The 21,174-nt window shown below is 38.2% G+C and overlaps 1 long non-coding RNA gene across 7 annotated transcripts in view; it reads left to right on the top strand.

Annotated features, from left to right (window-relative positions):
• Nucleotides 1-21,174, top strand: part of LOC106032688 (uncharacterized) — a 442,177-nt gene that overhangs the window by 294,721 nt on the left and 126,282 nt on the right. For 5 of the 7 annotated variants that reach the window (XR_010832749.1, XR_010832752.1, XR_010832750.1 and 2 more), the window contains exon 6: nucleotides 8,209-8,308. This is a non-coding gene — a long non-coding RNA (uncharacterized lncRNA). Of the gene's footprint in view, nucleotides 1-5,304; nucleotides 5,344-6,122; nucleotides 6,408-8,208; nucleotides 8,309-21,174 lie in introns of those variants that run through there. The other 2 variants (XR_007167418.2, XR_010832753.1) reach the window with 2 other exon arrangements.

The following is a 21,174-nucleotide window of genomic DNA, read 5'->3' as shown; positions in this document are numbered from 1 at the left end:
CTTTTTCCCCTCTTTCCCCCCCCTGTTTTGCAGCTGTCTCTTTTTCGTTGAAGGTAAATAGACAGGATCTCCATTTTCTGTTAGATATGTTTCTCCAGATTGAAAGTTTTCTACAGCTCCACTCTGAATTCAGTTGCGAAAGGCTTCAAATATTCATCTTTCCATAAGTGGAGAAGGTCTTAACAGAACACTGTAGATAGAGAAATCAAAGGCTACTGCCTGTGTTTACAGGCTGTAATAAAAGGAAAATATCTGCTGATTCCTCTCCATGTTTAATGGTGGTGGGTGATTTCTTCCTCCTTTTCTGAATTTGAATGGTTTTCAAATGCCAAATCAAACACCCATCTAGTGACTGTGCAAAGATGTATACGTGACACAAGAAGCCACCTGCAGATTGCTTTAGTTTTTACTCAAATAATATTGAGAGGACGAGTTGCCCAATGGGGAAAAGGAGACAGACTAATTAAGAAATGTCACGTTTCTTTTCCTTGACTTAAAATTCTTCATAGATTTTTTTTTCCTTTTTAAGCACTTCATAAGACCCCAAGCTTGCTAAACTTATAAAACTTTTTTTCTTCTTTTTTTTTTTTTTTCTGGATGTTCTAATTAGAATATTTCCCATTCCAGCTAATGACAAAAGAAGTATTTGGCCTATGGTTGGTCTTCATAATCATCTACCTAACTGAGGGATATAAAATTGTGAAGTTAATTTTAAATCTTTCTTGTTTCATCTATGGTATTTTATAAGAAAGAGAAGGAAATCCCAGTAGTTATACAGCACAGCATCATTCAGCAAGCAAAGGTGTGAAGTGTTGGATTTATTGCGGTTTTTCATACAGAAAATCAAGCTGGCATCTTTAATGCAGACACAGATGTCAGACATCTTGTGAAGAGAACCAACATGCTGCAGTATGATTTACTTGGCAACGTAGTGCAGCAAAAAAAGGGGAAATTGTTTGGCTGTAGAATAGACAATTGATTTGAATGTACCTCCTAGCCAAACAGTAGCACTGCACTGATTATGTTATCATGAGTTCATCTTCCTCCCAGAGAGCACGATGTCCCCCCGACTCCATTTCACACTGATTACTTGTTTTCACCGTTGTCACCCAATGACCTTTCTGTCCAGTCTTGTAGTGCCAACAGGGGTGATTTTTTAAAACATATTTTCAGTGATTGAGCAATATGTTAATTAGAACACACACAATATGTTTTTGACCTCATATAGGGGGTCAGTGAGAATAAAAAAAAAAAAAAAAGATCAGAAAAGCTTAACTAACATTACCTACATTACTGCATATGGAAATGTTAAGGAATATATATTTGTTTATTCACTTCCAAGTCCGTCCATAAGGAACAGAGCACAGTAATCTATCGTGATTATCTGCTTTTATTTATCTTAGTAAAATGTTTTCTGTACAGACAGTTGGGTCTGCAGCTTCTTTGCTCATCCTTTGGCCGAACCTCACTTCTGCATGTGGACAACAGTTCCATCAAATTTCAGAGCTTCTTTTTCAGTGTCATGTTTGACTTGTCTTGTGTTCTTCTGGTGCAACATGTCAGGGCGTTTGCACACACAGTTAGCATCATCTCTCCCTTCAAGGGTTCATGCGCTGAATGCAGCTCAGCCGCCTGCCACCAGCCAGCTGCGATGGTGACCACTGGAAGGATGCGCTGCAGCATTGAACAGCAGCTGAAGGCATGACTCCATGCTTGTGCCAAAGGCTACCTCTCAAGTCAGCATGAAATATGACCCACCAACCACCACTCTAGAGTGGTCAAATGACTTCACGCGTTGAAACGTCAGAACCTGAGAAGAGCCATGTTGAGCCAGGATGCTAGAAAGGACTAAATGGGATTTTCATTTGCTGCCAAAAGCACCATTAGCACCTACAGAAGAAAATGAGAACAGAGCAAGCAAGTGTTCTCCAAACTCTCTCCGAGCCTTCAGCAATTTGCAGATAAGAAACCTTCTGAGATGAAACGTTTTGCTTTCCTCTTCAATAGCCCTTGATGGATTTTTCTTCTGAGTTTATCATTTATTAAACAAATGTAAATTTTAACACCTACATTGTCCTCGTTAGGGCTTCCACAACTTAACTCTGCTGAGTGACAAAATACTACTTCTTACTTCTAAACCTTCTATCTGCTGGTTTCATCTGATGCCCTGTAGTCTTTGTAATGGGGAAAAACAAAAAAAAAAAAAAAAAACAAAAAACAGTGAATATTGAGTGTCTGTTTACTCTCTCCATTCCACTCATGTTTTAAATATCTCTATCATACGCCCACTCAGCTGTCTCTTATCCAGGTTGAAGAGCTGTATTCATTACTTGTATGAAAACCATTCCACCTCTTAAAACATCTTTCTCTACCTTTTTCAGCTCTAGTCTGTATCTCATTTTGAGTTCAGGACATGAGAACTTGAAATGTTAGAAACATTAACTTGTTTCATATCCAAAGTTATATTACATACAAACTGTAGCAACAATAATACAAAACCAGGCATGAAGGTTGCAGTAGATCTGAGTAATCCAGAGTTATGACTTCTGGGATAAATCCATAGGCCGTTACATCTTGGACTTGTTAATTTGTTATTTTATGCTATGTTATGTTATTTATGTAATTTTATTTTGTTTACACTAAGCCTTTTTCTACCACTCTAACAGCTCATATCTCATTTTAATTGCAGTACCTATTTTTGATTTTATTGTATATTTTAATCTCCATTTTGCCCTACAAGCACGGCTCCAGAGTGCCTCCAGCACCGACAGTTTGGCTCCTTTCAGAAGCCATAAAAATTCCATCAGCTCATAACGGCCCTATCAGCCCCAGAACATCCCACTGTTTTCTCCTACCTTTTCTGTCTTCTGTACAAAGAAACCTGTACAATTCAATTGGCTAGACTTGGACTGTTGTGTGTGATGGATCTGCTCTTAGGAAATGCCAGCAGGTAATTCTGATCTCATGTAAGATGGGTGAGAAGCAACATTTCTTCCACATATTCTAAAAGGAGTTAAAAATATAAAGGAAAGGTTTTTCAGTGTACCTAGGGAATATGGGGGCAGAAATCCCAACAAGACATCAAAGAAGTTTGTCCTCCTAAACTCCCTTGAATGCTCCTGAAACCCCCATCCTCAAAGCTTCTTTTAGCTGCCTGCCCTCTGAGGCAGGATGATAGGTATGCCTCAGCAGTGGCAGTGTGTTGTTCTCTTTGTGATCCTGGAAGAGAAAACTGCATTTGAAACATATGTAAATGGACTCCCTTAAATCGCTGCCTGCATCAAAAGATTGGAGCAACCCCCTCTTCTGCCTTCTTGTTCTATCCCAAAATGACCATGGCACAACAGAAAACCCATGCTGGATGCTCTGAGGAATGACAGAGCCAAGGAGGATTTTCACCAGCTGCTTCACAGGCATAAAAGCAGCTGGAATTACTGTACATTATGGAGTTAAGCATTGTGACTGTACCTTCCCCGCAAAAGGATCAAACCTGGTGAGAAACGGTCTACAATCTAAGAGTTTTTCCAGACGGGAAAAGGAGACACAGCGTGATTTAAGTGGTCACCCAAGGACAGAAAAAGAAACAATGGCCAGTGTGTTAGCTTGAGACTTGCAGATTTAATTCAGTGCTTTGTCAGATGCTTCTGAAAGTCAGTGTGCTTTACATAGAAAATTGTATTTCTCTGACAGTAGTGTGAGATAATTACATAGAAAGTTTTGAAGTGCTCCAGACTGTTGTACTGGTGTTCTGGGCACAAAGCTAAGAGGAGAGGAAGAGGAGTCAGGCTGGAGGTTCCTGAGTCGTGGATGGTTACCTTAGCTACCTGTTATCCCTCTTCCCTTCCCTCCCTGTAATTACTGTTTGTGACCTATCACATATGATGTAATTACTGTTTTATTGACACGGGAGCTTAAGCTCAGGCTCTTTCTAAGGGTGAACCTGAATGTTTGGAAAGGCTTTTCTGTTATCTTCCCCTTTTTGATAGGAAAATGAGAGTACTAGGAATGAAAACACTGAGCTCCCATGCAGTGGGACTTAAGTTGTCTCAAAAAAGCTGTCTTTCTGTGGTGATAATACAATTTCTAAGGAAAACCATACAAAGAATCTAATAGTTCTTGGGTATATGGAGAAAAAGAGAGGGGTGGAGACACAGGAATAATAATAATAATAATGCAACCTTCCATTTTCTAACATGGGCAGTTGGCCACACTGTGTTTTTCCAATTAAGATGATAGCATCTGGACTACTGTAATCCTTAAGGTTGTAAACTGTGTCATGTTGCCCCCTCCAGAGTGGATTCATCAGTCAGCTGGCAATAATTTATCTGATAAAAAAGAAAGGCACTGCCTATAATTTTACTGTAGGGTGCTTTTTTTTTTTTTTTTTTTTAAATCTCACTTGCACTGTGGGAAATATTTTGTCTAAAGCACCAGACTTGAAGAAAAAAAAAAAAAATCAAGAAAACCTTTTCCTTCATCCTCCCTTGCCTGTTCAAAAATACCTAATACAAAGGAGTTAAGATGAGGATTCAATGATTTTAAGGTGAATTTTTTCACCCTCTGTATTGGACTGTTTATTATACAGTGGAGTTTATTTATACAGTACAACTTTGGAAGGGAAGAGCAGCATGGCACGTGGGGCTGTACGACAGCTGCCACCAAGATAGGTAGGGCAGGGGGATAGCAGGGAAAAAAAGGCACCAGCAGTAGTGAAAAGAGATAGGAAGGAGGAACTTAAAAGAAACTAAGAGCAACTGAAATGAACTTCACTGGCTTCGATCTCCCTGGTCTTTTCTTTAGCATCTAGCAGAACTTTTGCATTAGAAACCTGAATGTAATGTTTTTATCCTACAAAAGCATAATGCTCACTGCAAAACAAGAACTGTGCTTTTGGGTGCAAATAAGGGTTGGTGCTGACTGTTTTCACACTGCTTGTCTGATGCTCATTTAAAAAAAAAAAAGAGGAGTTTATCAGTATTTTTGACATCTCTGTAAAGTTATGATTTTTTTTTTTATTTCTTCCAACTCATTTGTGTCAGAAGTTTAAAAACAAAGTTTAAAAACAAAGTTTTAAGTTTTACCTGCTAACTTTACAGGGGATACCTGACATACATAAATATACAGAAAGACTGTGGAAAAAGCAGTCATGAGAGTAAGAAACCAAGGACTGTCTTATAGAGCTAACAAACCTTTCCTCAGACACGCTCCTTGTTTGAGCCTTGTGTAATGGGAATGCTAAAATGGGAATACGTGACACCTGCTCTGCACAGGTGTAAGAGGTAATAAAAGCAATGAAATCAAACCCCCCCCCCCCCTTTGTCCATGCTTTTTCTCAGGACTCAGGTAAGCAGAAGTTCCTGAGATAATGGAGGTGGAATAACAGCTAAACTCTTCTCAAACCTTGGTGGGTTTTCTGGTTTTTTTTTTTTGTTTGTTTGTTTTTATAATGTGGGGTAAATTTCAAATCGTTCCTTGGTTTTCTTAGTGAGGCCTAGTATTTTTTGGATTGGGAAAGAGAGAGCTTTATTTTTTTAATCATGAAACTTACAGTTCTCTCCAGACTTTTCTGGCTTGGTTTGCAGCATTATGTTGAGATCCTCCAATCTTGTGTGAGCCCCAAATGCAGAATAAAATATCCTGATATCAGTACAACTTCCTTGAAGTTTCCCAGGGAGATGCAACATTTGCTTAAAACGTGTTTTTGAAAAATGCAGTAAATTGCTAAACTCATCCTTAAAACAGCCTGAGAAAGGCAGATAAGACCATGATTTAACATCCTTCTGTGCAGTAGATAACTCTGACCAAAAAAAGCATGGTCAGCCTTCTCTCCAGTCAGGCAGTACTAGGTTTGGTGAATCAGTCCTAGCCCTACTTATGACAATATTTTTCCTGTAGCAGAGGCTAATATTCTTCTTGAGGAGTTACACAGGCACAGTAGACACCTCATAAACTTGGCAAGAGATATAGGTAACACTGCTGCTTCACCAGGATATAGGTGGAGCTTCTCTTCTAGTTCATAATTCTCACCTGTAAGAGCCACCATAAAGAGGCCTGTGCAATACCTAGAAGCTTTCGTGTTGGTGTCCTGGATGAGTGAACCATGAGTGGCTCTGAACCCTTGGTTCCCATGTGGTTCTTAAAAAAAAAAAAGTGTGAATTGACAGCATCAAGCTGACTCACGTTTATCTTTGTTATGCATTGGTACTCCAGCCTCACAGCTAATCTGAGTACGTTTACTATCTGAATTAGTTTAATATTAAAAAATGAGTCAAGATTAGGGCAAACCCCAATTAATCTCTCTTCCCCTCTCTCCCTGCCACTGATAGCAACCCATTTGCCTTTTTTAGGTGGCTTTTAGCTAACAACCTGCTGAGTTTCCTTTTGGTGTAGCTGGAATCCATAAATAGGTGAGCATTACATAAAAATACTCCTAATGAGTTAGCACATGCAACACACAAAGAACAAAAGCCTGAGCAGAAAATATACTGTTTCTGTAAACAAAAAAGTATGGGTTGGTTAAGAGCAAGGAGCAATCAGTGTTTAAGAAACCACGATGTGCAGAGTTACTGAGAGGAGCTTTGCCTCGCTAATAGGAAACCTGCAGCTTCCCAGTGAAACCTGTGGTTTCCCAGGTGAACTTATCCAGTAAACCAGGTATGGGTGCAGTCCTGCTGTGCCAAGGGTTTTTGGGGAATCAAGAGCAGTAAGTAATCATTCCCTGGAGATTCTTGTTCTTAATCAGTGATGAAATAAAAGTTTAGCTATATATATAAATTCCTACCACTTTAAGTGCCCAAGATAACAAAGGGGCTGTGCTTCTTTACCCCAGGCAAGACTTTGATATAATAATTTTGGGAAGCTTCCTGTTTTTCACATAGAGTTCTGTATTATGTAAAGGGAGTGGTATGAGTGTTACCTGGCCTGATTTCTGCATGTAATTAATTGACTTCACCTTCTTTCTCTGTGTGCAATTCCACATGCAAAAGGGTATTTCAAATCACAGCCAATTGTTGAGAAGACCTTCCATGGAATCTCATTTAAAAAAAAAAAAAAAAAAAAAAAAAAACACGAAAAAACCTCAAGTACTTCCATTTTCATTTGTCCACGTTATGTAATTGTAAAGCTTTTAAGCAAGCCAAGTGCTATTTTTCTACTGAGCCTTGAAATCACAAGCATTCTGTTTTTTTCAGAAACATCAAAGTTCCTACATCATTTCCATAAGAATTAACCCTATATCCTTGACTAAAATATTTATTTGGAATACTGTTGTCCAACAAGTCCACCCTGAAGGCACCTACATATGAATAATTCATAAAAAATCAAAGAACATTTGGGAGTGAAGAGTAGTTTTAGAGAGTACATAAAGTATTATGACCAGGGCTTCAATTGTTTCTTGTCTGGGGCTCTGACACAATACCTCAAAATACCGTTTTCCTGGAATGACAGCGTCATGAAGTGGTTTGGGTAATTTGTTTGGAGCAATACCTGTGATTTCTGGCATGAGCTGGAAATTTTAATTCAGACTTACATCTGCTGAGAATAAACACTTGAAATCACTAGACTGGTAAAATATATAAGCTACTTTTTATGACCTTGAGTTGACTGAAGTTGTAGTATCAGTGGGAGCGTATTTTGAATTGCAATAAAAAATGGTCTCTTTAAAGGAAGTCTCAGAACGGAAATTTGCTAGGCTTTCTTTTTTCAAAATGCTGATGGATAGAAGAAGGGTCTCAATCAGAAGAAAATATTAAGAGAAAAAAATAAGAGGGAAGGGAAAAGGAGATCTGGAAGTTAGGTGCTTCATTCAAGAGGAAAAAAAAGGATAGAGGGAGGATGCAGAAGTGATGAGAATTGCAAGGGGAAAATGACGCAGAAAGGAGCACATGAAAAATGAGAGAATAAAATTAAGGAAAAGAGCAGAACAACCAAGAGAAAAAGCGTAAGAAGCAGTGCTGGAATTAGGCCAGTGCTGAGCTGTGGCAGTTCACGAAAGAGTCCTGATAGCTCTCATAATGAGGGTCAGACTAATTGAAATTTGTCCCTAATTTTAATGGTGAAATCCCAGTACTGATGAGGGAAACATACAGAAAAATGCAGAATGAGAACAGCTCTCCAGTATGACTAGGAAGACAATTATTTAAATGTCAAACATACAAGGAGAAGAACACAATTTTTCCAAGGTCTAAGTTTTTCCTTTTTATTTTCCAGCACACGGTAAATTATCACTGAATTATCCCTGACGCTGAACGTAAGTGGAATTCAATCAAGTTCCAACTTTAAACATCAGGCCTGAGGAGACTTCTTAAATGTAAGTCATTTGCATATGAATATACATTATTCAAAACAAAACAAAAAAAACTTCCTGCATTCTAAAAATAAGTATTATGCTTTAGGGAGGAATAAACTGTATTCATTGTTTGTAACTAAATGGCTAAATCTATGTTTTAAATACAAAGCTTATTGCAGGCTGAACCACAAGATCATGACTGATGCTTCTTTAAGAAGTAACAACTTAGAATCTCCTGTATTTAACATTAACAATAATATAGAAAAGGAAGATATTTATGATTCAAGGTCTGCAGCTGGCAATTTATACCGGGAGAAGATCTGATCCTTCTTGTCTATTTTATCACTAAATCATTGCAGGGAATAGATGAGAATGAGACAAAGAATCCTTGACTTTTTCCAAAGCAGAGTGTCTCCTTTTGTGTAAATTAAGTTAATAAATTTTTAAGAGCAAAATACAGTTTTAAGTATTAGGCTAGAAGAAATTGTTTGAATAACCTTTTTTCTTTTCTTTTTCTTTTCTTTTCGTTTCTTTTTTTTTATATGAATACCTAGTATAATGGAGAAGTAATTTCATAGAGTAAAAGACATGCCCAGTATTTTTCATTTAAGGTGGGAAAGACCTGTCAGTACAGCTAAAATTTATGGGACATAATTCTTCCTTTTTACTCATACCAATTTAAAGGAGAGGCAACTCTGCTGAGGTAATGCTGATATAAAGTACACTGAAGATCTGCCCAACAGTGATGGGTCTGATTCAACAAACTGTATGAACACTCACTTAAAGTCATTCCCACTCTGAGCTCTGTACATGCTCGGTATTCATGTGCATTATCACACAGAGTTTGTCAGCTGTACCATAGTCCAAAATTTATGAAGTAATTTCAGATTGTATCCAGAGCTGTAGTCTGTGTAAGTCAGTGTTCATGTCAGCTTCTGGGCCCCAAAAGTGGAGTGAGTGCCACATCCAGGCTCTGTCACAGGGAGGAGCACCTCAGAGCTCTGGTGAAAAAGCACTGAGTTGGCTTGCTGTGGCTGGGCAGGAGGATGTTTTGATCTTGAATTATTCTGGAATAAATACTTAGAAAAAGCTAGCTACTTTGTTAATGCATTTAGACATTATAGTGATTGGCACCTTAGAAATACTGAAGACAGACAGATAAAAGGATTCCAGATGCATCCTTTGTGAATTTTTAATACAGAGATTTTACATTGTCCAGTGATGAAAACAAATCATCTGTGTGAAGACAAAACTGTCTTTCCATTAGTATCACTCACTGAGGATGTTGGTATATATTCAGTGTCTGATAGTATCTTACAGTTAATCACTTTGCCATTTGTAGCATCAAGGTATCTCACTTGACAAGCACTTATTTTATATATTCCTCTCCTTTTTTTTTACAAGCTCCAAAGCCCATCTTTTTTTGAAATCATCATGCTGTACTTTTTGTGCAATCAGAGAAATCCTTTATGTCTGAAGACAGTGTTTAGAATTCAGGTTTTTAAGCTAGTCTAATAGAGAGTTGATGATCAGTGAAGTTTTCTGATGCAAGATTGTTTATTTGCAAACAATACCAAGAAGTTTTCCTTTAAAAAAAAAATGCAGGAAAGTAAAGAAATTGGGAAACAATTTTCTTGCTTCAAATCATTTTTTTTTAACTGGAGCTGAACCAAAAAGGTCTATATTGCCCAATACTGACAGTCATGCTGACTGGACTTGACCTTGCTTTCATTTCTGTGTTTGCTGCACTGAAATGCCTCCAATCCACACCTTTTCCCAAAACGATGTATGAGCAACTATTCTATCCAGAAAGTTTTAATCACTGGGCAGCTTCCTGTTTGCCCTTGCTTTGGGACAGTGATTTAACTTGTAATATCTTTGGTGAAAGAGATTGGTCAGTGCAACTAGCTTAAATGAAGTGTGATCTGGCCTGTAACACCATGTCACTAACTTTTTCTGTTGAAACAAACCAACTCTCAGCACCTCATGGGCACTCTATAAAGTACGAATTATTTACCAAAAGCTAGCACGTTCAAACCCAGTCATCTCCCAGTACCACATGTTATCTGGTCAGTTCATGGGTACAGAGCAGTACTCTTAAATGTCACTTGTTTCAACATATTTGGATTACAATTTAAGTTTTTTTCTGTATGTGTTTCTCTTATTTAGTTTTCTAAGTTATTAACTGTGCATCCCTGAATTCTTTTAATATCCAAACTTTAACCAGCCTTGAACTAGAATCCTTGATTGTGCTGCACAGCTGTTAGTAACGAAAAGGTGTTTTATTCCTAACGTGACCCTGCTATAGTTTTTAAAAGAAAAGTTGCTAAATGATCATTTAATATCTCACACTCAATTTCTGAGAAGTATTTATGAACATTTTAAGTCTATAGCAAACGTATTTTTTTTTCCTGCAAGTTATCCTAATACTAATGACGATGAGGTATTTTATAAACGTTCAGTGTGTGGTGACAAATAATGTATCTTATAAATTAATTTCAAGTTAATGCTAAATTATTATGGAATTACATATTGCATACACTTTACTACCAAAAGAGTTCATCATGATTAATGTTATTATAGTGAACACCAAAGGAATTAATAATGATTTGCACTTATTATAGACTGGTACCAATGTAGAGAAAAGAAGGTTAGCCTAATTAAATTCCAGAAACCACTTTAGGGCTCTGCTGCATTGTGGAGGCTGGTTTTTATGTTAATTAATTCTGTATGAAAGGTTGCTGAAGTGTTTTAATATTGTTCAAAGAGGCACCAGGAAATACTTCAGAACTGTAATATTTATGTCCAAAATATCTGGACCAAGCAAGCTGAGATCCTATCCGTGATGAGCTCCTGCAGGCTGTGTAAATTATGGTAAATAATAAGAAACTGAAGATTGTGGGGGGTTTGAGGGATGAAGCTTAAGTGGGCTGGGAGTAGAGCTGTGTTCTGAAAGAACTCAACAAAATGGGCGTCAAAACTCAGGCCTGGAAATCCAGTTCATTTCCTTGCAGTAAGCAGAGTTACTGGGCAATACATTATAGGTTTACCTCCCCTTCAGAATTACTGCCCTGACTCAAATGCTAGACCAAAGTTAGCTTATATTTTACAGACATCCGATTTCACAAGGATTTGGAGACCCAGGTGCTGTAGTTCAAGGGGTGAAAGGGTATGTTTCTGCACATTATTTGCTTTTGGTTCTTTTTATTCTGTGACAAAACAGGTAGAAAGCATTTATGGGTAGCACTTTGACCTGCCTAATTCATTCACAGCTTCCCCTAACTGTTGTTGAGTAATACAGATGTTTCAGACTTGGATTGAAACCAACAAAAATAGTTATGGAAAAAAAAAGAAAAGAAAAAAAAAAAAGAAAAAAATGATGTCTCTACTAAAGTTCTTGCAAACGTTTTTACTTTTATCCTTCTAATGGACCTGTTTGGAAATCCTATTCAAGCTGGATTTTTCAAACCCAAATTCCCTTAAGCACAAGCTTCACATGTTAGGCGTGTGTTTATATTCTCTTGATTTACAGGCATGTACTTAAGGGCATCGCTGAATAAAGAAGGGCATGAGCATGTAGTTAAATGCTGATCAAAGGAATAAACCATTTGATTTGATCTACACTTAACGCAGGTTAGATTGCCTTTACCTGTTATCCAGTAGTCAAGAATATGCCAAATGTCTCTACTAAATACACCATTGTTGATTAAACTGAATTCTGCTGGCTATGGAAATAGGCAAGGCTGCATAATACACCACGTTTCTTCCTTTATGTTTTATGGCATTGGTAGTAAATTACATTTTCAAGTACTACAGTCTCACAGCAAATAAAAGGGGGGGATCAAGACAGTAAAAATGAAAAGAGGGAAGAGGGGTTCGGCTGTTAAATTCGTATATTCAGTGTAACACTAGAATGATTCAATATGTTTTATGTTCTTAATATTTTTCTTTCTATATGCAGTACACTATGCAATACATCTCTTCCTCCTTACACTAACAATTTATATTCAGGATACTCTAATGAAGTACATCTTGAGTCTCCTTTTCATGGCTAATGAGGAGACAACAAGAATTTGACTAATACTAGTACAATTACTGGAGCAGTGAAGCGTGCATCTCTGATTAGACATGATAATTTGCAAGGCCGGGCTCTTCACATTAAGTTTGCAAACAGTTTAAAAATCACTTCCTCTATTTATCCAGCTAATCTCTGTTTAATGACTCCAGGCCTGACAAAAGAAAGAGAAAATGTCTCTTAAAATCCTATACTTCATTTATGAAGCTTGTATATAGAGTGGAGGTGTAATTTATAGCAAATATTTTCCTGAAGACTTTTGATGAAACCCTGCAGCTGACTTCTCACAATCCAGTGGTATTTGTATTCATTCCGTAATACTTCAGTTTCCTTTATGTAGAGATATGTTGTCTTTGTTCAGATTTAGACATTTCTATGGATTTTGGACTCTAGTGTTTTTTTCTAATTCACCCTTTGGTTTCAGTAGTTTATTATCTACAGAGGGTGAATATTTTTGTCTGATTTGTTTATTTTTGCAGGAAGGTATGGTAGTGACTGGTGGTGCTGGGGAGTTCTTCATCAGTTGTCATCATCATGGGCAGTCAGGTTTTAATGAGAATCTGGCCTGTACCATTCCAGATCTATGAAAATCCTTTTTCTTTGAGGCCTAGTTTCACCATTTGGACTTGAAGCAAAGTTGCCTGAAACCACAGCAACTCAGGTTAGAATTGTTGATGAGTTTAATTAAGCAAATGGAAACAGCTCTTGCTGTCAGTAGGTGGCACTCATCCTGAATCAGGAGTGAGAAGATACTGCTTAAAAGGACAGCCTTTTTGTATGTTTGTTTTTGAGCCTAGAAATGGACAGCTTCATGTACGATAGTGGGCCAGAAAGCATCACTGATAGTAATAACACATCCTAGGGGTGATCACAAAGAACGAGCGGGCAGCACTTCTTCTTGAAGCTGCAACTCAGTTGTTGCAGTTATGAACGACTCACCAGTTGCTTTCCTCCCCCTTGGACCAAGAGCTAGTGTTGACTCCATATTACACAGTGGCACCATCAGCTTGTAATTTCTTTTAGGATTCACTATAACTCACTAAAACAAGATGCAATATCAAGATACTGTTCTAGGAAGCCATGAAGGATTCGGGACTGTGCCTCACATAGATCTTTCCTGGAGTGTAAAAGCTGATATGCAAAGTGATCAAATGCTCAGCCTGTTGTGCAGTGTATGTTTAGTTGCTTATATAGCTTTCTGAGAGCGTGATCAAATGTGTCTAATGTGTCTTGCTAAAGTTTGGCTCTGGGATTTCCCTGTCTATTTTACTTAGAGGTACCTAATAGCATTTTGTTTCCCCTGAAAAGCAGCAGCTGTTGCAAGATTTGTGTGGTACAGACAGAAAATATACGTTGGCTTCCTTCTGTACCTGTGGAAGTTATTTGTGTATTGTAGGAGTGGGTCCCTAGAGAAGTTTTGGCAGACTATGTAGAGAAGACGTCTTTAAATATAGAGGGCATCTGCATTTTTCTCCTTTTCCAAACACAAAGAAGCAGATAAAAATAGAAAACTGTTTTTTTTTTTTTTCAACTCTCAGGGATGGCAAGTTTCTAAAACTGATCTGTGAATTCCCAGTAGGAGAGCATCCTCCCTGCAGCCTGGGATGGAAGGGTGGAGGCAGTGCAGAATGACATCACTTTCTAGCTGTTACTAATGTGATGGAAGCTGGCCAATACAACTTCAAAAATGAAAAAAGCAGATAAAGGACTTTTTTTCTGCTCTGCAGTCTCCACTGATGGTCCTAATAGGGTGAACTATATGATTTCCCTCTCCACAACTGCAAAGTAACAGATTTAAGAATCAGAAGGTAGCATTTAAATGTTACCTCTTACAATTCTTAATACAAACTTTGAAATTCGGGCTACTGCTGCATAAAGCTGTAGGAACTAAGGAAGCCGTTTCTCCCTGGAGGAAAACTGAGAAGCAAGTAGCACTATAATCAGGGCTAGCAGTAAGTGTGACTTCCCAGTACTATGAGAGCTGTAGTTTGTGAATTGCTGCATGTGCTGTATATAAGTGACATCGTTTTGTAATATTGATTGATTTCCTGCTCCTAATCACAACAGCAGTCCTGGGAAAGACAACAGCTTTTGCACTTTCTTGATAGCTTGGGAAGCGGCTTATCCCATCCATGGATGAAGACAAGAGCATTGCACTGGTGTTCTCCTGCCATTTGGATTCTGCCTGTGACTATTACAAAGTTTCCTCACTGTCACTTAATGGGCAACCCCAAGCTAATACCAGGCACCGTCTGCGTGCTCCAAAGCTACTCATGAAGCTCTGAAGAGGAATACAACGTTGCCTTTTCATCTCCTGTGCCTTGTGTCAGGATGTTGAGCGAGGGGGAAGCTACTCCCTCTTCAGCTGCCTGGTGGAACAGGATGTGCTGGGATAGGTCATTTAGAAGTGATTTAAACTACAAGACGCGATTTGAGAGAGATTTACTAAAACTGGTTAGAATTAATGCAATTAAGGGAAAAAAAGATAAAAGCAGTGAAATGTGTCATAACCTTAACTTTAGAGCCCTCCCTAACTGATTGCTGGTTCCAGCTTATGGGGCTAGCTAATGAGCTACTGTATTTTTCCTAGGGCTTGCATACCTGGGAAAATTCCTGCGGCTACATAATTCCCACTCCTTTTGAAACAGATAATTAGTGGAGCCACCTTCAGTTAAGTCTGCTTTTTTCTCATGCACAATGAAATAATGCTTTTTTCTCATCTGCTTACAAATCTCTTAGTGACTGTAAAAGGCAGGACAGGAACTTTTCCCTTCTATTCTACTGATCAGTAATTTCTGATTTGTATGCTCTGGTACAAATAGCAAAGTATATTTTGACTGGTAGTCAGCAGGGTCTGATTTGGACCCCTCTGAGATCAGTGGGAGTCTTTCCAGTACAACTTATCCTCTCATAATAATGCTGATTTACCACTTGGATGCATTTTAAGAGAATCAAACGCTTTTAGTTGGGGAAAAAAGAAGAGCACCTGAATTTTGTGGAAATAATTTGGGGCCAGAAATCTGAACTAAAGAAGGTTTTCACTTGAGAAGGGTAACGATATTTGAAAGACACACTTTATCTCAAAGCTGAGTCATGTTCTAAAACATATTCCTGTAGTTGGCACGCACACTATGAAATAAAGCATGTGGATACTCTTCTGAATACACCCATAATAAAACCCTAAGTTTGCTCTCTTGACAGCTCCTTAAATAAAGAGTTTTATTCAGCAAAGTTTTCCTCACAATATTTTCATTGTCATTATCAATGTAACAAAGCACCATTCAGAGCATGCAAAGAGTGACTGCCTTTTTTTCATTCAATATTTCCAACTTCTACTTAGTATTTTTGCTTAGATGCTCTATCCTGTTGCAGTTCACAGTGAGAAATATCTGGATCCTAATCACAAGCCTAAATTTTTTTATGAACTACCTCCAGTACAGGCTGTGCTGGCAGGCCCCCGGGTACCAGGCTCCACTGCACATACCTGTCACCTTTCCCTGCTGAGATGGCTCGTGTGGAAGGGTTCACATATCCCTGTCCGTGTCCAGGAGGGAAAAACAGTTGTATGCTTAAGGCATTAGCACTGGGCTCTGGAAATCTGAGTTCTGAGATTAAGCCACGCGTCCAAGGAGCATGTGGAGAAATCTGTGTGATAAATGGCATCCCTGTCAGAATTGCCTGTGTAGAAATGTTTCTTTCTTTCCTTGTTCACATGGGTCATAGACTCCTTAGGGAGTAGATGGTGGCGCAGTAATCACAGAAATAATATTTGGATTTTCCTAGGATAATTGGTTTTCCACCATAAGGAATGCTGAAATAAGATTCACTGCTCCACTGGAAAACCAATGTGACTTCCAAGTTTACCTAGTCCCTCAGGTTTTCTACCTCTGAGTTGTTTGAATCTTGATTTCCAAAGGAGATAACGTTTATATAAGCATCTTTATCTCTCTTCCCTTTTTGAACAAGACATGTTTGTGAACAGATTTCTTAGTCACATTAAATTTCTAATATGCAGCAATTAAGCTCACCTGGAAAGCAAAGATCCTATTAGTGCACTCACTGGAGGGAGTGGGGGGAGAAAAAGTATCATTTAAATTCTTAAGTCATAAATCTGTGCAGGTTAGCATCTTATGAAAGCTTAACCACTTGAGAAGAAGGCATGTTTTGGGGTTCTTGGCATTTTGGACACTGGAGAATGCCCTCCTCAGCTAGTTTGTTTCCTGTGTGAATTATCTATTTTCAAAAAGGGAGTAAAAGAAGGATGTTTTTCTTCCAACTGACACTTACTGGTTATTTAATTAGGGTGAGCTCACACTGCAGTAATATTCAGTTTAAAAGTCCATCAGCTAGAAACCAGTGGAAACCAGATGTGGTTAGCTCCAGTGCTCATGGAACAAGTTGTTCTCTGCAGACTCCTTGTCACTTCTTCCCCAGATGTGAGCTGTATGCTCGGATTATTTTCCTATTTCAAACAACTTGCAGGCTCCACACAAATTTCAGACCAACTTTTGTGCAAAGTCATTCCTCTTCAAGCAGGGAATACATAGGGATTGAGGCATTTCATAGATTACTCTCTAGAAAAGAGCCTTAAGTAGTAGCATTCCTTTCTGCTTACTTGTTATCTGTGCAGTTAGTCTGAAGCTGGTGCTGCCTGGAGATTCTTCTTGTGACATTTCTTTCAGTACCTTTATTTTTGCCGCTGTTGTGGGAAATGTGTGCTCTTTTGCTACAAATAAGACTGCCTTCAAGGTATCTTGCAGTGGATTTTTTCATGCTTTTGTTTGTTACTTGTGTGTACACTTAGAAGCTTTGATTGTCATCTTTTCAGTCTGTTTCCTGAACTCCATGCCTAAACCTGGAATTTCTGGTGCCCTGAAATATCAACCTAGGAAGTCCTTGTGAGCTGACCTTTCTTAGTTCATCTTTGTGGAGATTTGTGGCATAGTCCATAGAACAAAATGGTATTACACATCAATATTATTACTGCTTCCATAGCAAATTATCAGGCTTGTTCCTCTTCATAAGCTCTTTACATTTGGATGTGGTATAGGTGGGTAGAAGAGGAATTTTATTCCATTTTCTATGAGCCTAGATGGTTCACTATGCCATGGGTAGACTTTGTGCTTATGGGCTGCTTTTGAGCTGTGAAACACCAGCTCATAGCTGTTGACATTTGGAAATGTGCTGCTGTTGAAAATGTGCAAGATGTTCAGCATTGTCAGAATGCAATGTCCAGCTACAACAAAAATACTGGTTCTGTGAGGGGGCACAGCTACTCAGCGAAGCACAAAGCAGATCTGGAAAAGCTGTCTTCGCACCTGCTGTCCTCTTGATGCACGAGGGGGATTTATTCGTGTGTGCCATTTCCATTAACCCAGAAACGAGGGTTCCTTGTCATGGTAATCTTAAGGCACAGCTTGTTGGTTTTTTGGTTGCAAAAGTTAAAACAATTAACTCATTCATGAGTCAGGAATTTTAATTGAGATCATCAAGGCTGGAGAACAAGCATGTTATTCATGAGTAGAATTGTGTCTTTTCCCAGACTTTTCCTCTGAATATTTGGCTATAGAAGGGTTTGGTTTAGACCAACTGCAGCAGAAGAAAACATTACACTCAGATTTGATATTCCGCGAGTCAGTGAAAGTTGGTAACATACAGCTATATTTATCTTGTCCTGTCATTTCAAATGTACCTTACCCACCCTATGGAATCATTTCTTATAGATGCTAGCAGCAGTCCTTGCCATCCCATACCTGATTTTTTTAAGCCAGACTTGTTTATTTTAGACAGGTTGCTTCATACCCTGTTCAGAAATGAAATGTTTTCTTAGTGTATGGACTTTGACAGAAATGAAGAAAAATCTCATCCATTTTCCTCAGTTGTCCTTACCTCATAAGAAGGAAAACATTCACAGCTGTCTCTGGTGTCCTGCAATGCAATAATTTTTCTCAGAGGTAGACTAATACCCAAAAACCTGCTGACATGGCCACTTGCCTTCTGTGGTACTGTAATGTCTGGACACTGGGAGTGTAAGTTTGTCTTCTGCATATTTCCATTAAGCCTGGTACCCCTTTAAACAACCTCATAGCTCGCTATTTAGGCTATCAGAAACCACACCAAAAATTTTTATTGGCACCGAAATGAACAATTTTCACAACGCCCCGGGGAAGCTATACACATGGACCTTACTGATAATCAGCAAGATTTGTACTCATTAGAAAATTCTCTCCTTAGACAATTGTTGTAGACAGATAATAACAATTACTCTAAAAGAAATATCCAATCTTGGATAAGTTATTTTCCTTTATCCCTCTTTATGGCATTGGGCTCATCTTTCCTTTGAATGAAGTATTCTGGACAGTGCTATGCTATTGATGTATGCATTCAGCATAAAGTTGACTTGAATTGGCTTGAAACTCAATTGCAGCTCTAATAACCATTTTTAAGGAGTCAGCATGAAATGAATATGCTGCAGTCTACACAAACTGAAGATAAAACAAATGTAAACTCAGATCAGATATTTAACACATCTTTGTAAAGTACTTGTTATAAATCCCAAGAAATAGTTCCACAGTTCTTTGAAGCAAGGAGGTTAAGCTTTGTAAACCTAATGAGGTTCCTTTTTCTCTCTTTGAAACTGCTAGCAGTTTTTTGTTTAGGGTCAAGATAATGTAAATGACAATGGATTTGAAATGTTTCAACCTCAAACCAGATGAAATCATTGTAATTTTGCAAACTTAAAAAAGAAAAAAAAAAGATACGAATCTTCTGTGTGATATAAAAAACACAAAGGTTAAAACACTTTGAGAGCTAAGCAGTACAAGGGAGGGTTGTAGTAGTGTTAAGGAGGTGTTGGGGTGTAACCTGGCAGGCAGCTCAGCACCATGCAGCTGCTCACTCCCCCCCCAACTCCACAGGGATTGGGGAGATGGGGGGAGAGGGTTTAAAAAAAACTCAGGGGTTGAGATAAAGACAGTTCAATAGAACAGAAAATGAAGGAAAATAATAATGATAAAAGAATATACAAAGCAAGTAATGCACAGTGCAATTGCTCGCCACTCACTGATGCAAGCCCAGGCAGACCCTGAGCAGCAGCCCCCAGCCCCAACCCCAGCCAACTCCCCCATATTTATTGTCCCACATGACACCATGTGCAATGGGACATCCCTTCAGCCATCTGGTCAGCTGTCCCTGTTCTGTCCCCTCACAGCTCCTCGTGCACCCCCAACCTCCTTGCTGGCAGGACAGCACGAGAAGCTGATAAGTCCTTGGCTTTGTAAGTGCTTTTCTACAACAGCTAAAACATCAGCATGTTATCAGCAATATTCTCATCCTAAATCCAAAGCACAGCACCATATCAGCTACTGGGAAGAAAATTACAAGGAAGAAAATTGGGCTGGATATTCTCTATCAAAACCAGGGTGGGGGAAAAGAGATCTTCATGAACATAAAAAATAATATACATTTATTATATTTTCTGGAGAATATTCAGACTTTTATTTTTCTTTTTTTGTGTGTGTGTTTTTGTTTTGGGGAAGAGACTTCCCAAGTTTTTCCAGTAAGTCAGATAATTGAGTTGAACAGGGAAAAAGGCCTGGCGTACAAAATAGACAAAACTTTTTTCTGAGTAACCTGCAGCAGAGAAAACTGAGACCCCAGTGTGTTTCCACTATCCCTGCCTATCACTTCTAGTAGCAGCTGCAGTATGTGACTGCAAATCCAGGCAGTGTGTGAATGTGCTGCAAAGCCAGGTGTGTCTAAAGGAAAAAAGGATTCCAGAAGTGAAATACTGGGGGTTGAAGTCAATGGTGCCTACGCCCTCGGAAGGTCAGAATTAGACTTTAAGCATCCATTGTATTTTGTTAAATTGAAGAATGTAACTGTTATCCTGATGGTAAAAATTTTATTATTTCCTGTGTATCTAGCATTTTATCCCATTACATGTTGACCTCACTCTCATAATTGCCAAGAGGGTATTCCATTAAAAGTAAAAGCTTTTTTATTTCATTTTTTCTATATAGTTCAATTTTTAAAGTCCATTCTCTTAGTGACCAAGCATTTGCTAGGTTCACTAACTTTCTGTAGATGGCTGTATATCATGGCTCCATTGCTCTGAAGTCAATATACTATTTTTTCTATTTATTTACTTAAAGAAATGACCAGACCTTTCGTGTCTGGACTGCTCATCTTCTAGGCTTGTACGTATGTCAGAATAAGTCACAGCTTTCAGGTGCCAGGAAATCATTGTGTACTAGATATATAAGTATATAGTTCTCAAAGTGAAGCACAAAGAATTTTTCATCTTCAGGGTCTTCTATAACCTTTCGTGTTGTTTTGTTTTCAGCTTTGTTTAATTAGAGAATATATTTCATTGTGTATGTGTGCCTGTTAAGCAAGTGTACGAACGGTACGATAGCCTTATTAAAGCTTTTATAGCCTATGGAAATTTTATACTTGGATTTATTCTAGGAACGAACTATCATAATGAGAAAGGAGATAAGGGTTTATACATTGTAAAATTCATAATTTTTTGGCATGATGAATTGAAAATAAGGAACATTCACTGCAGATTAAATTTGGAGACTGAACAACTTTTTACACTTTTGAATAATTATTTAAAATATACTTCACATGTTTTTCACAGGTGAACAGGGGACCAAATCTGTTCTCAGGAGAAATAATTAGTGTCCACAAAAAAAAAAACAAAAAAAACAAAAAAACAACTGTTTCAGATTACTTCTATTATTGAAAACTTTCCTTGCAGATTCATTTTCTCATCTGCTCCTGTTAAAACATTTCATTCAAGTATAAA

The sequence above is a fragment of the Anser cygnoides genome, chromosome 7, assembly GCF_040182565.1.
Source record: "Anser cygnoides isolate HZ-2024a breed goose chromosome 7, Taihu_goose_T2T_genome, whole genome shotgun sequence".
Classification (NCBI taxonomy): Eukaryota; Metazoa; Chordata; class Aves; order Anseriformes; family Anatidae; genus Anser; species Anser cygnoides.
Note: the sequence above shows the minus strand (reverse complement) of the source record. Positions and strands in the feature narration are given on the sequence as shown.